Below are 15,855 nucleotides of genomic sequence, written 5' to 3' on the forward strand. Positions count from 1 at the left end.
TGAAGTGTGTCCCTTGTAGACAGCATATATAGGGGTCTTTTTTTTTTTTTTTTTTGCGGTTCACAGGCCTCTCACTGTTGTGGCCTCTCCCGTTGCAGAGCACAGGCTCCGGACACGCAGGCTCAGCAGCCATGGCTCATAGGACCAACCGCTCCACGGCATATGGGATTTTCCCGGACCAAGGCACGAACCCATGTCCCCTGCACCAGCAGGCGGACTGTCAACCACTGCGCCACCAGGGAAGCCCCTGGCGTCTTGTTTTTGTATCCATTCAGCGAGCCTGTGTCTTTTGATTGGAGCATTTAATCCATTCACGTTTAAGGTAATTATCGTTGTGTATGTTCCTATTACCACTTTATTAATTGTTATGGGTTTGTTTTTGTAAGTCCTTCTTTTCTCTTGTGTTTCCCACTTAGAGAAGTTCCTTTAGCATTTGTTGTAGCGTTGGTTTGGTGGTGCTGAATTCTCTTAGCTTTTGCTTGTCTGTAAAGCTTTTGATTTCTCCGTCAAATATGAATGAGATCATGCTGGGTAGAGTACTCTTGATTGTAGGTTTTTCCCTTTCATCACTTTAAATATATCATGTTACTCCCTTCTGGCTTGTACAGTTTCTGCTGAGAAATCAGTTGTTAACCTTATGGGAGTTCCCTTGTATGTTATTTGTTGTTTTTTCCTTGTTGCTTTCAATAACTTTTCTTTGTCTTTAATTTTTGTCAGTTTGATTACTATGTATCTCAGTGTGTTTCTCCTTGGATTTATCCTGTATGGGACTCTCTGTGCTTCCTGGACTTGGGTGGCTATTTCCTTTCCCCTGTTAGGGAAGTTTTTGACTACAATCTCTTCAAATATTTTCTCAGGTCCTTTCTCTCTCTCTTCTCCTTCTGGGACCCCTATCATGCGAGTGTTGTTGCGTTTAATGTTGTCCCAGAGGTCTCCTAGGCTGTCTTCATTTCTTTTCATTCTTTTTTCTTTATTCTGTTCCACAGCAGTGAATTCCACCATTCTGTCTTCCAGGTCACTTATGTGTTCTTCTGCCTCAGTGTTTCTGCTATTGATTCCTTCTAGTGTATTTTTCATTTCAGTTATTGTATTGTTCAACTCTGTTTGTTTGTTCTTTAATTCTTCTAGGTGTTTGTTCTTTAATTCTTCTAGGTCTTTGTTAAACATTTCTTGCATCTTTTCTATCTTTGCCTCCATTCTTTTTCCGAGGTCCTGGATCATCTTCACTATCATTGTTCTGAATTCTTTTTCTGGAACACTGCCTATCTCCACTTCATTTAGTTGTTTTTCTGGGGTTTTATCTTGTTCCTTCATCTGGTACATAGCCTTCTGCCTTTTCATCTTATCTATCTTTCTGTGAATGTGGTTTTTGTTCCACAGGCTGCAGGATTGTAGTTCTTCTTCATTCTTCTGACTGCCCTCTGGTGGATGAGGCTATCTAAGAGGCTTGGAATGAGTATTCTTATCAGTGTTCTAAATATAGTGGTTGAGCTCAATAAGCTTGCTGATTACATTAAAATGTTTACATTGTTAACACCTCAGGAGAAAAGAGGGGACTAGGAACACATACAAAGGGAAGTGCAATTAAGGAAATACTTGGCACAATAAGGTCTTTGTGCCATAACAGAGTCCTATCTTCATAACAAGCAGAAATATATTGCTAACAGAAACATGTGAAAAAGCCCCCATTTGCTACATTTGGCTTTGGTCAGATCCTTTGATTTAAACGGTACTCAACTTCTTTTTTTTTGAGGGAGATGAATGTAACTCATTTAATCATAACACATAACATTGTTAGGCATTAATTATGTGCCAAACACTGTGCTTTACATGTATTCTCTCATTTTCAAATATGTTTTGGTGTGAAATACACAAAAAATATATAAGTTATAGGCACATTTTACCAAATGGTTAAAAAGTAAAATGTGACCTATTAGGTGCTCTCTAATGACTTATATGGAAATGGAGTCTAGAAGAGAGTGGATATATGTATATGTATGGCTGATTCACTTTGCTGTACAGCAGAAACTAACACACCATTGTAAAGCAGTTATACTCCAATAAAGATGTTTAAAAAAATCACATAAATGAAACTTAAAATTGTGATGACTTCTTTCAACTACCCAAGTTAATTCTTTAATAATTGTTCTGACCTCTGTATTTTGTTCAGAAAAAATTCAATCTAATTTAAATAAATAGAAGTACCTACAAAAAAAGGTAATTAAAAAAATAAAAAGTAAACTGTATCCACACAAAAACTTGCACTAAGATGTTTTTAGAAGTTTCACGCATAATTGCTAAAACTTGGAAGCAACCAAGATGTCTTTCAGTAGGTGATGAGTGAATAAATAAACTGTGATACACCCAGACAATAGGATATTATTGAGTGATAAAGAACTGAGCTGTCAAGCCTGCATGGAGGAACCTTAAATGTCTATTCCTAATGGAAAGAATCTAGTCTGAAAAGGCTGCATACTGTTTGATTTCAATTAAATGACATTCTGGAAAAAGCAAGACTGTGGAGACAGAAAAACATCAGTGGTTGCTAAGGATTACAGGGGAGGGAGGGAGGAATAGGTTGAGTACAGAGGATTTTTAGGGCAGCAAAACTATTTTGTATGATACTATGATAGTGGATGCATGTCATTATACATCTGTCTAAACCCATAGAATGTACAAGACCAAGAATGAACCCTAATATAATCTGTGGGCTTTGGGTGATTATGAAACATCAGTGTAGGTTCACTGATTGTAACAAATGTACAATCTAATGGGGGATGTTGATAGTGAAGGGAGCTGTGCATGTGTAGGATTAGCAGGTATATGGAAATGCTCTGCATTTCTGCTCAATTTTGCTGTGAACCTAAAACTGCTCTCATAATAAAGTCTATTAAAGTTTTTTAAAAAGTAAATGTCTGTGTTTACTAAGCAGGTCAGGAAAGAGAACATTATAGTCACCCTTTAAAAGCAACCCCTGCCATGGATTCCTAGTTCCTCCCCTTCCATCCCCCACCAGAGGTAACCACTACCCTGACTTTTATGCTAATCATTTCATTTAATTTCTTTTCTTTTCTTTTGGCTGTACTGCAGCATGCAGAATCTTAGTTCCTCAACCAGGAATCGAACCCGTGCCCCCCTGCAGTGGAAGTGCAGAGTCCTACCCACTGCACCTCCAGGGAATTCCCTATGTTAATCATTTCTTGCTTTTCTTCATGGTTTTATGACCTAAGAATACAACCCTAAAAATATAGTGTGTTTTTGTTTTTTAAATATATGTGTATAAATGAAGTCACATTGTATATAATATTCTGTGAATTGTCTTTTTAATGCTCAACAATATGTGAGATTCATCCATGTTGTTATGTATAGAAATAGTTTGTCCATTTTTTTAAAAATTAATATATTTATTTTTGGCTGCGTTGGGTCTTCATTGCTGCACGCGGTCTCTCTGTAGTTGCGGAGAGCGGGGGCTACTCTTTGTTGCAGTGAGGAGGCTTCTCATTGTGGTGGCTTCTCGTTGTGGAGCACGGGCTCTAGGCACATGGGCCTCAGCAGTTGTGGCTCATGGGCTCTAGAGAGCAGGCTCAGTAGTTGTGGCGCACAGGCTTAGTTGCTCCACGGCATGTGGGAATCCTCCCAGACCAGGGATCGAACCCGTGTCCCCTGCATTGGCAGGTGGATTCTCAACCACTGCACCACCAGGGAAGCCCAGTTTGTCCATTTTTCTTGCTTTATAGTATCCCATTGTATGACTGTGCCATAACTTTTATACATTTTACTGTTCATGAGCATTAGTGCTGCGATGAACACTTTTGTAGGTATAATTGTAGTACACGTTCACATGCCTTTCTGTTGGAAGTATACCTAGGAGTAGAACTGCTATGTTAACATACCTGTGTTGCTTCAATATCATTAAATAATGCCAGGTTCCAGTTCTAGGTAAGATGCAATAAGCATACTCTGCCTGTCTCAGCCACTGAATGCAGCTATAAAGCCTGGAGCAGTTACTTTCAGGACTCTGAAAAGAAAATGAGAGTAGGCACATTAGGGAAAAGACTAGAACTCAAAGTATCACTGAACTGATGGTGAGTTTACCTCTTTTTTACCTCCCTCTGGCATCCCCTGGCAGCCCGAACCCATAAGTGCTGACAGAGAGAGCCCCAAAAGAACTCCTCTAGTTCAGGCTTGAAGAATGGGAAAGGAATCTTCTAAAACTCAAATAACTTATGGAAATCCCCAGTTATGTTTCTCTTTTCTTTTCTTTTCTTTTTTTTTTTTGTTCTCCTAAACCAAGCCTGAAAGTAATCTTATGGTGGCAATAGTAATGTTTCTGCATTCCACTTAAAATATATTGATTCTAAGCAATGCAGGGGAGAGTGGGCATTCTTACCTTGTTCCTGATCTCAGGAAAAAGCATTAAGACTTTTACCATTAGGTGTGATGTTAGCTATAGGGTTTAGTGTGTGTGTGTGTGTGTGTGTGTGCATGCTCTTTATCAGATTATGGAAGGTTCTTGTACTTCCAGTTTGCTGAGGGTTTGTTTGTTTGTATTTTTTATGAACATATGTTGAATTCTGTCAAATTCTTTTCTGCATAAATTGATGTGATCATATGATTTGTCATCTTTTAATATCATGTAATTCATTGATCGATTTTGAATATTGACTCAGCCTTGCATTTCCAGGATAAATCTCATGTGGTTATGGCAAATTTTTCATCATGTTATGTACAAATAGGGATAGTACAGAAAGTCCTAGTCAATGCAATAGGCAAGACAAATATAGAGAAAGATATGGATTGGAAAGAAAGAGAAAAAAACACTTCCTATTTATAGACAACATGATAGTTGTCTGTGTAGAAAATCCCAAAAAATCCACAAAATGACTTATAACTAATAAGTGAATTTAGCAGGGTCACTGAACACAAGGCTGACACACAAAGATCAATTCTATTTTTTATACTTGTAATAGACAACTGCAATAGAAGTTAAAAACAATACTGTTCATCATTCACCATAATTAAGTGGGATTTATCCCTGAGATGCAAGGGTGATTCAACATACACAAATGAATAATATGACACTATATTGATAAAATGAAAGATAAAAAATATATGATCATCTCCATAGGTGCAGAAAAAGCATTTGACAAAGTGCAACATCCTCTCACGATTAAAAAAAAAAACACTCAAGGAACTGCCTATAGATAGAACACACCTCATCTCAATGAAGGCCACATATGACAAACCCACAGACAACATCATACTTAATGATGAAAGCTTGAAAGCTTTTCCTCTTAGATCGGGAATAAGACAAGGATGCCCACTCTCACCACTTTTATTCAGTATAATACTGAAAGTCCTAGCCAGAGAAATCAGGCAAGAAAAAGAAATAAAAGGCATACAAATTGGAAAGGAAGAAGTAAAATTGTCTTTGTTTTCAGATTATATAATCTTTATATAGAAAATCCTAAAGACTTCACAACAAAACCTGCTAGAACTAATCAACAAATTCAATAAAATTGCAGGATACAAAATCAACATACAGAAAACAGTTGTGTTTCATACACTAACAACAAAACATCTGAAAAGGAAATAAAGAAAACTATCCCATTCACAGGAGCATCAAAAACACTAAAATACTTAGGAATAAATCTAACCAAGGAGGTAAAAGATACATACATTAAAAACTATACAACTTTGATGAGAGAAATTGAAGAAGACATGAACAAATCCATGTTCATGGATCAGAAGAATTAATATTGTTAAAATGTCCATATTACCGAAAGTCACCTATAGATTCAATGCAACCCTTATCAAAATTCCAATGGCATTTTTCTAGAAATAGAAAAAAATCCTAAAATTTGTATGGAGACATACACACACACAAACCAAAGCAACACTGAGAAAGAAGAACAAAGCTGGAGGTATCACATGTCTTGATTTCAAACTATACTACAAAGCTATAGTAAACAAAACATTATGGTTCTGGTATGAAAATAGACACATAGAAAAATGAAACAGAATGAAGAGTCCAGCAATAAACCTACAAATATGTAGTCAACTAATATTTGACAAGAGAACCAAAAATAGTCAATGAGGAAAGGATAGTCTCTTCAAGAAATGATACTGGGAAAACTGGATAACCATATGCAGAAGAATGAAATTGGACCCCTATCTTATACCACTCACAAAAATTAACTCAAAATGGACAGAAATGGGACAGAATATTTGCAAATTATATATCTGATAAGGAGTTAATACCCAAAGTACATAAAGAACACATACAACTCAATAGCAAAAAAAACCCTAACAACCCAATTAAAAAATGGACAGAGGAACTAAACAGACAGTTTTCCAAATAAAATATACAAATGGCCAACAGATACATGAAAAGATGCTTAACATCACTAATCACCAGGGAAATGCAAATCAAAACTACAATGAGATATCACCTCACACCAGTTAGAATGGCTATCATCAAAAAAGACAAGTGACACCAAGTTTTGGTGAGGGTGTGGAGAAAAGGGAATCCTAGTAAACTGTTGGTGGAAATGTAAATTGGTACAGTCACTATGGAAAACAGTATGGAGGTTCCTCAAAATTAAAAATAGAACTACCATATGATACAGCAATTCCATTTCTGGGTATCTATCTAAAGAAAATGAAAACACTAATTTGAAAAGATATGTGCACACCTATGTTTATTTGCAGCAGTATTTACAGTTGTCAAGATATGGAAACAACCTAAGTATCCATCAACAGATGAATGGATAAAGAAGATGTGATATATATATATATATATATATATATACACACACACACACACACAATGGAATACTATTCAGCCATAAGAAAGAAGGAAGTCCTGCCATTTGCAACAATACAGATGGACCTTCAGGACATTATGTTAAGTGAAATAAATCAGAGAAAGGCAAATATTATATGGATTCTAAAAATGTCAAACTCAGAGAAACAGAGAGTAGAATTGTTGTTACCAGGGGTGGGGGGTGAGGGAAATGGGGAGATATTGGTCAAAGGCTACAAACTTCCAGTTATAAGATGCACAAGTTCTGGAGCTCTAATGTACAGCATGGTGGTTATAGCTAATAAAACTGTATCATATACTTGAAAGTTGCTGAGAGAGCAGATCTTAAATGTTCTCACCACAAAAAAAGAAATGGTAATTATGTGACGGGATAGGGTGGTAGCTAATGCTATGGTGGTAATCATTTTGCAATTTATAAATGTATCAAATCAACACATTGCGCACCTTAAAGTTACACGGTATTATGGGCCAATTGTAGCTGGGGGGAAAGTACTATTCACAATGTCTCCAAAAATGAAATACTTCAGTATAAATCTGACAAAACATGTACAGAGGGATTTCCCTGGTGGCGCAGTAGTTAAGAATCCGCCTTCCGATGCAGGGGACACGAGTTCGAGCCCTGGTCCGGGAAAATACCACATGCCGCGGAGCAACTAAGCCCGTGCGCCACAACTACTGAGCCTGCGCTCTAGAGCCCACAAGCCACAACTACTGAGCCCGCATGCCACAGCTACTGAAGCCCACACACCTAGAGCCCGTGCTCTGCAAAAAGAAAAGCCACCGCAATGAGAAGCCCGCACACCACAATGAAGAGTAGCCCTCGCTTGCGGCAATAGAGAAAGCCCCCGTGCAGCAACAAAGAACCAGCGCAGCCAAAAATAAATAAATTTATTAAAAACAAAACATGTAGAGAATGTGCATGCTGGATGGCTCTATTGCAAAGCAGGAGAGGACAGTGATGGAGATGGAATGTGAGCAAAGGGCAGCCTCTGCCAAACCATCTGCTCCACCAGAGGGAAGCATTTCCCCTAGTATACCTCCCGGATAGTACTCTGACTCTTATCCCTGCTTTTGCTTACCTAGTCTTCATTTCGGTACACTTCCTCAGAACATGTTCAGTCTTGACTGCTAAGGTATCTATTGGCACAACATTGCTGCATAACAAATTACCCCAAAACTCAGTGGCTTAAAAAGAGTAAGCACGTACTTAGCTCAGAACTGTGGCTCAGCAAATGTAGACTGGACCCAGATTGTGTGTGGTGGGGGTGGAGGAGGGGGTCCTCTGATTTTCACTGGGATCACTCTACTCTCTGGAGATAGATTAGCTGTCAGCTTATCTCAGATAGCCTTGGATAGTACTGGGGTGACTTGACTCTGCTTCATATGTATTTCATCCTCCAGCAGGCCAGCCTGGGCATGTTCTCAGAGGAACAAGAGCAGAAGCAGATACATGCAAGTGCTTTTTAATGCCTCTGCATGCCTCACATCTACTAACGTGCCATTGGCCAAAGAAAGTCACATAGCTAAACTTGGAATCAAGGGGTACAGAAATATGCTCAGTCACTGCAATGAGAGTAGCCTCTAAGTTACTTGTCAAAGGGTATGGATACTGGGAGGAGTTATTAATTGGGGCCATTAATGCAATTAATCTACTAAAACCATGGTGTCAGACTCTCATCTTTGGTACCCACCCTGGTCTCAATCCATTTGTGACCTCTGTCATCGTTCTTAGACATCGTTTTTACATTATCATTGCTCCTTCTAACAAATTCCTCCAGGATTAGCTCTAGAGCTGGTCTAAGACCCCCAGAGATGTCTGGGTCACTGACTTTCATTACATTCTCACAGCTCTGAGCTCTGAAAAGCAGTTGGCCCAGGCTAGGTTGGTCTAGCTGAGATGAGAGCAAGAAATAAAGGCTGTGTACATGTCTGAATATTCTGATCTGAACTATACTCTGTCACCATATTGCTGAGCTTCCAGAAGCTTGGATGTGAGGTTACTTCTCTCAGACTTACTATGTACAGCTGTGTGTCCACCGGTAAGGTCCTTCTGGGGATCTGGAACTAAACACCTCCCTCTGTCATTGAAAATACTACTGATTTCTAGCTGTGTATCTGACTATGCTAAATTCTTTTTGTGTTCTTTAGTTCAGTCAACAACTGCATGTTCTCTCTTTCCATCTGAACCAAATTGTTGACTTTCCTCAATACTATGAATACGTGATTCCTAAAGTGATCTAAAACACTATGGTTGTCTTCTTCCCATGACAATTGACCCTCAACTACTGACCCTGCCTTCAGTAAATACTTAATGTTGGTGAGCCCTGTGTTTCAAGCTGAGCACCCAAAGTATATACCAAAGAGCCACATTAGGAGTTGGATGGTGGGATGGGGCTCCAAGCTCAATCCATGAAGTAAAAGCTGAGTGAAGATTAAAGCTAGGTCAACCTTGGCTTAAAAGAGAGATATACCATGACTAAGCAGGGAATGCATGAGATTCCCAGTTTGGGGCCCAGTCACGGACAAAGTTGATAGGAGATAACATGGAGATAAAGTTCAGGAGTGCAGATAATGTTGCATGTTGTGTTCTCTAAGAAGCAGACTCTGAGACAGAGTTTAGCATACAGAATATTTATTAAAGAGTGTCCTTGCAAATGTGAATGAAAAATGTTGCCTGCCGTGTCAGTAAACAAAGGATGTTGCAGCCATCAAGACACTACAGCTGCCCACCTCCATGGTGCGCCCTAAGGGAACTCAGGATGGAGACAAAAGAGTTGGGCTGCCCACTGCCAAGCTCTCAGCCACTACAGCCACCCCAGAGGGTGCACCCTAAGGGGACTCAGGATGGGAAAGCACAGGATACTGGCCCTGGATGGCTAGGGTGCATATCAAAGGAACGATTTCAGTGAGCCCAGACTCTTGCATCTTCTGTCTACCCACAACACACTTAGCAACTGGGCCGACAAGCTCTTCCCTCTTCCTCCTTTTAGAGGTGTAAGTCACTGATCCTGGAAATTTGCCTAAGTCGATCTTAAACACAGGGCCCCTGAGCTCAGTATCTGACGGCAATTCTACTGTGTTCTTTTCATTCATCTCTGAGGTTACAGTTCATTGTGTTCATCATTTTTGTCCAGTCTAATGTATTGCTTAAAAATCATGATATAATCCTTCAGAGATAAATATATAAAGCTTAACACATTGTGGCAATTTAAAAACATGCTGTATTAGTCAGAGTTCTCTAGAGAAACAGAACCAATAGGATATATATGTTAGGGAACGTTGACCAAAACCACCCACCTTGGCTCGATGATAACCACTTGCATGAGTTGTCTCACAACAGGAGGTCCTGATGAGAAACATGGTGCTGCCACTGAAAACTAACCAGGAGAATTTGGGCAGGGCCAAAAAGAGGGAGGAAATGCCAGCCCATAATATTGTCCTACCACACTCCCAGAATCCTTCTTGCTGGAATCCATCTTGGCTGAGAGGTGCTCACACCACCAGGCAGGACCCTGAGTCAGACCAAATGTGGGCACGAGCAAGATGATTGGCCAGAGACAACCGGAAAGCTAACATCATTACCATAAAACCTGAGACTGTGAGCCACGTGACAGAGCGGTCCTCCTGGGTTCCCTTACCCTCCTGCTCTCTGCCCGGGCGCCCCCTCTCAATAAAGTCTTTTGCTTTGTCAGCATGTGTGTCTCCTCGGACAATTCATTTCTGAGTGTTAGACAAGAGCCCACTCTCAGGCCCTGGAAGGGGTCCCCATCCTGCACTATGTGTGTGTGTGTGTGTGTGTGTGTGTGTATATATATATATATATATATATATATATATATATATATATATATGAAGAGATTTATTATAAGGAATTGGCTCACACAATTCTGAAGGCTGAGAAGTCCCACGATCTACTCTCTGCAAGCTGGAGACCCAGGAAAGCTGGAGGTGTAATTCAATCCAACTCCAAAAGCCTGAGAACCAGGAGCACCAATGGTGCAGAAGATTAATACCCAGCTCAAACAGTCAGGAAGGACCGAATTCTTCCTTCCTCCATCCTTTTGTTCTATTCAGGCCCTCAACAGATTGGATGATGCTCATCCACTGTGGGGAGGGCAAACCACTTTATTGAGCTCACCAATTCAAATGCTAACTTCATATGGAAGCATCCTCATAGACACACTCAGAAATAATGTTTAGGCAAATATCTGGGGACCCCATGATCCAGTCAAGTTGACACATAAAATTAACCATCACACATGTCCACAAATTCTTTGATTCTCCTTCCATCAAGACGTATGGCCTCTGTCTCCTTTCTTTGAACTGGGGTGGGCTTGTGATTGACTTGTAATCAATAGAATGAGACAAATGTGATGCTGTATGCTTGTGAAGCCAGGTCAGAAAAGGCAATGCAGCTTCTACCTTGTTCCCTGGGACACTAACCTTAAAGCCCTGACTCACCATGTAAAAGATCCGACTACCCTGAGGCCACAATGCTGTGTGGCAGCCCAGCCCACATGGAAAGGACACAGGGTAGAGTTCTGTCAACATCTCCAGCCTAGGTCCCAGCCAACAGCTAGAATCAATAGGCAGACACGAGAATGGAGATGCCTTCCTATGACCCCAGCCCCCAGACTTTGAGTTACCCCAGCCCAGTCTTCCCAGCTGAGGCCGCAGACATGGTGGAGCAGAGACAAATGACTCCCACTGTGCTCCATCAGAAACCCTGACCCACAAAATTAGTGGGCAGAATAAAATGATTATTGTAAGCCATTAAGTTTGGGGGTAATTTGTTATCGAGCAATTGGATACATTTGCTCGATAACAACATGGGATACAAATCTTCTTGTGATAAATTCTCGGGTCTGTCCCTCAATTGTTACAGAAGAGGCTCTCATGCATCTTTTGGCTCTGCAGAGCCTGGAAATGACCTAGAGAAACTCTCCCTTTTGGAGAATTAGAAAGGAGAATTTCTGGATTAAAAGCATAATTTTTAGGAGCTCACTATGTGCTTTTTGCTTCAAGAGGCAAGTATATGACAACTGAATCCAGATCATCCTAAAAAGTCCAAGAGTGAAGATGACTCAGAGAAGGGGGACATCAGTCTTCCACCACACAGGTTTAGTTCCTGATCCTAAATTAATGTTTTGCAATTTAATCTGGTTGCCATTCGGCTCGTGTTTATTTTTACATCGACTAAACATAAAATACAGGTTGGTCCAGTTGTGTTAGTCATAAAACATATCAAGCAATCTTAGTTAAATAGTTTTAAAGCTAAGAATTTTCTCTCTGTATAAGATAATCTCTTTTAGTTAATGTTTCCAGACACCCTCAAATGAGCAGTGCATATCAGTGCTTGAAAAATCCAAATGAAAGAAGTTCTTTTATCTTCATAGCAGCTAGCATGATTTATCTTGCTAACAAGCAGAAGTGAGGAATTCCACTTGAGGTTTTAATTAAAATGTAAGGACTCATTGAATAGAAGGGATTGAAAACCGCCATCTCCAACGGGTCAGAATGCAGCCAATGTAACAAGCAAGGCCTCTTGAAATTTAAGAGCCGAGTTTTCCTGGTGTTCAATATAGTTGACAGTCTATGGGCTGCACGAATGAAAATACCTACCTCATTACCCAGAAGGTCACCCCAACTACTGTAATCAGGTACTTTAGGGAAATTGTTGAAATCACTTGCCAGAAACATCCCTCAATTTTTTCAACTAATCTCTGAAAAGCTTTGTGGAACAGCCAATTTCACATTCAGGTCAACTGTATTCTTTTAACCCCGTGAAGTCATCAAGTTATACTAAAAATCAAACCTGTGTATTGCAAATAATTTCATTTCCTGCTTGCTGACATTGGAAATATTCTCAAGAACACTGTGGCAAGATGAGCTGAAGGAAGAAAAGCCTCGAAGAGATATTCCCTCTCACTCAGTCAGTGGGCAGTATTTGCTCCTGAGGTCACAAGGCTGAAAAAAATGAAAAGAGAAAATATGCATTGAAGGCTTAGAGGTGGCAGGAACTGTTATTATCAGAGAGAAAACTAAAGCCAAGAGAGATAAGTAACCTGCCAGAGATCATGTAATCAGGAAGGGCCAGGGCCAAACTTTGAACACAAGCACCTTTAATTAAGAAGCAATACTGCTTCTTGGAGCAGAGCTTATGAACAAAAAAGGGGGGGAGGGTGCAGAAAGAGTAGAAAACAGAAGAATGCAGAAGACTAGTGTGGACAAAAAAATGTCACCTGCCATATCAGGAAACAAAGGATGTTGCGGCCATCAAGCCATCTGCCACTGCAGCTGACCCTGACAGTGCACCCTGAGGGGACTCAGCATGGAGAAAAAGCAGGATACTGGCCCTAGATGGTTAAGGTACATATCAAAGGAATAATTTCAATGAGCCCAGACTCTTGCATCTTCCCATACATAGAGAAGCGCTAAATTGCTTAACTTGAGATGTTTGTTTTTTCTTTAATTAACAGTAATCTTTTGATGTTCCGACTACCTGGCTTTTGTTGCAAAATCTCCTGGCTCCTCCATTACCTCTTTGGAGCAGCTCCTCAGATGACCTGAGAGCCTGTGTCCCAGGCTGAGGTCCTCTGTAAGTCCCCCGAATAACACATAACTCGCAACTTTTCGGTTGCGCATTGTTTTTCAGTCGACACTGGGGTTACCACCTATCACATCTGAGGAAAAACTGCAATCAAGTAGATCACGAGCTGGTTGCTTTGCCTCTTTCTCTTCCATTTCTTCCACCTGTTTCAACCCACCAATTCTAGCATTTGTCCTACGCTTCCTTGTTAACCCATTCATTCCCTGCTTCTCTAGTCATGTAGCCCACGCACTTCCTTTGTTTTTTTTAAGAAGATGATATTACTTTTTTTCTCTTTTTTTTGGCCATGCCACACGGCACGTGGGATCTTAGTTCCCCGACCAGGGATCGAACCCGCGTCCCCTGCATCCCTGCATTGGAAGTGCGGAGTCAACCACTGGACCACCAGGGAAGTCCTGCCCACCCACTTACTTTTAACACAGAGACCCAACCCACACTATACTAGTTGTTAGGAAGCCGTGACAAGGTAAGGGATTTCCATACTAGAACTGTGTAAATTGCAAAGTGCCGTTTAAATGTGAGGTATTATTTTTTATACTAAATTGATGTCATATCCTGTCCTACCACCCTGCCTGGAATGGCCTATCACTCCTTAAGGGAGTTCCAGAAGAGATGGAACCTTATTTACCATCCTAATATTTTTAAGTGTACAGTTCAGTCGTGTTGTGCAACCAACCTCTAGGACTTTTTCATCTCACAAAACCAAAGTACTATACCCATTAAACAACAGCTCCCCATTTCCCCTCCCTTCAGCCCCTGGCGGCCACCATTCTACCTTCTGTCTCTGTGAATCTGATTCCTCTAGATACCTCAGATAAGTGAAATCATACAGTATTTGTCTTTTTGTGACTGACCTATCTCACTTAGCATAATGTCCTCAAGGTTCATCTGCGTCATAACACGTATTGGAATTTCCTTTTTTAAGGCTAAATAATACTCCACTGTCTGTATATAATGCATTTTGTTTATCAGTTCATTAGTTGGTAGACGTTTAGGTTGCTTCCACTTATTCTTACAGCTTTTAAAAATCAGTGCTCATGCAAAAAGGAATAACCCCCTCTTTCTGACCTGCTTCCTACTCTGCACTGTCATCTGTGTGTCAGAGACTGACCCACTGCCTGCTCTTTCTCCTATGCCCTCCCTCCTGTGCCTCCCTTCCTTTCTTAGCCTTGCATACATACCTGCTCCCTATCAATCAACCAGGATTCTGGGCCTTTCATTTGATTTATTTATTTTTAAAATTTTTATTGATATAATTGACATATAACATTGTGTAAATTTCAGGTGACACTGTGTTGATTTGATACATTTATATATTACAGTATGATTACCACTGTAGCATTAGTGAACACCTCTATCATGTCACATAATTATTTCTTTTTTGTGGTGGGAACAATTAAGGTTTAGTCTCTTAAAAGGAAACTCTGGTATACTAGGAATGGTGGGAATGTAAATTGGTGCAGCCACTATGGAAAACAGTATGGAGGTTCCTTAAAAAACTAAAAATAGAACTACCATATGATCCAGTAATTCCACTGCTGGGTATATATCCAAAGAAAATGAAAACACTAATTCAAAAAGATACAATATGATCTAGCAGTTGCACTTCTCGGTATTTTTCCAAAGAAAAAAAAGCACTAATTTAAAAAGATACATGTATAAAATAGATAAACAACAAGGTCCTACAGTATAGCACAGGGAACTATATTCAATATCCTGTGATAAACCATAATGGAAAAGAATATGAAAAAGAATATATATATCTGAATCACTTTGCTGTACACCAGAAACTAACACAACATTGTAAATCAGCTATACTTCAATAAAAATAAATAAAAATAAAAAGATACATGCACCCCTAAAAAAAGGTACATGCATCCCAATGTTCATAGCAGCACTATTTGCAATAGCTAAGATATGGAAGCAACCCAAGTGTCCATCAACAGATGAATGGGTAAAGAAGATGTGGTGTGTGTGTGTATGCAATGGAATACTAGTCAGCCATAAAAGGAATGAAATTTGCAACAACGTGGATGGACCTGGAGGGTATTATGCTTATTGAAATAAGTCAGACAAAGACAAATACTGTATGTTATCATTTATATGATGAAATAAAAAACAAACGAATGTATATAACAAAACAGAAACAGACTTACAGATATAGAGAACAAACTGGTGGTTGCCAGTGGGGAGAGGGAAGGGGAGGGGCAAAATAGGGGTAGCGGATTAAGAGACACAAGCTAGTATGTATAGAATAAGTATGCTACAAGGATACATTGTACAGCACAAGGAATACAGCCAATGTTTTATAATAACTTTAAATGGAGTATAATCTATAAAAATTTTGAACCACTATGTTGTACATTTGAAACTAATATTGTAAATCAATTATACCTCAATTTTAAAAATTAAAATTTTT

The sequence above is a fragment of the Aethalodelphis obliquidens genome, unplaced genomic scaffold (genome assembly GCF_003676395.1).
Source record: "Aethalodelphis obliquidens isolate GAN/ISIS:26980383/991018 unplaced genomic scaffold, ASM367639v1 scaffold71, whole genome shotgun sequence".
Taxonomy (NCBI): Eukaryota; Metazoa; Chordata; class Mammalia; order Artiodactyla; family Delphinidae; genus Aethalodelphis; species Aethalodelphis obliquidens.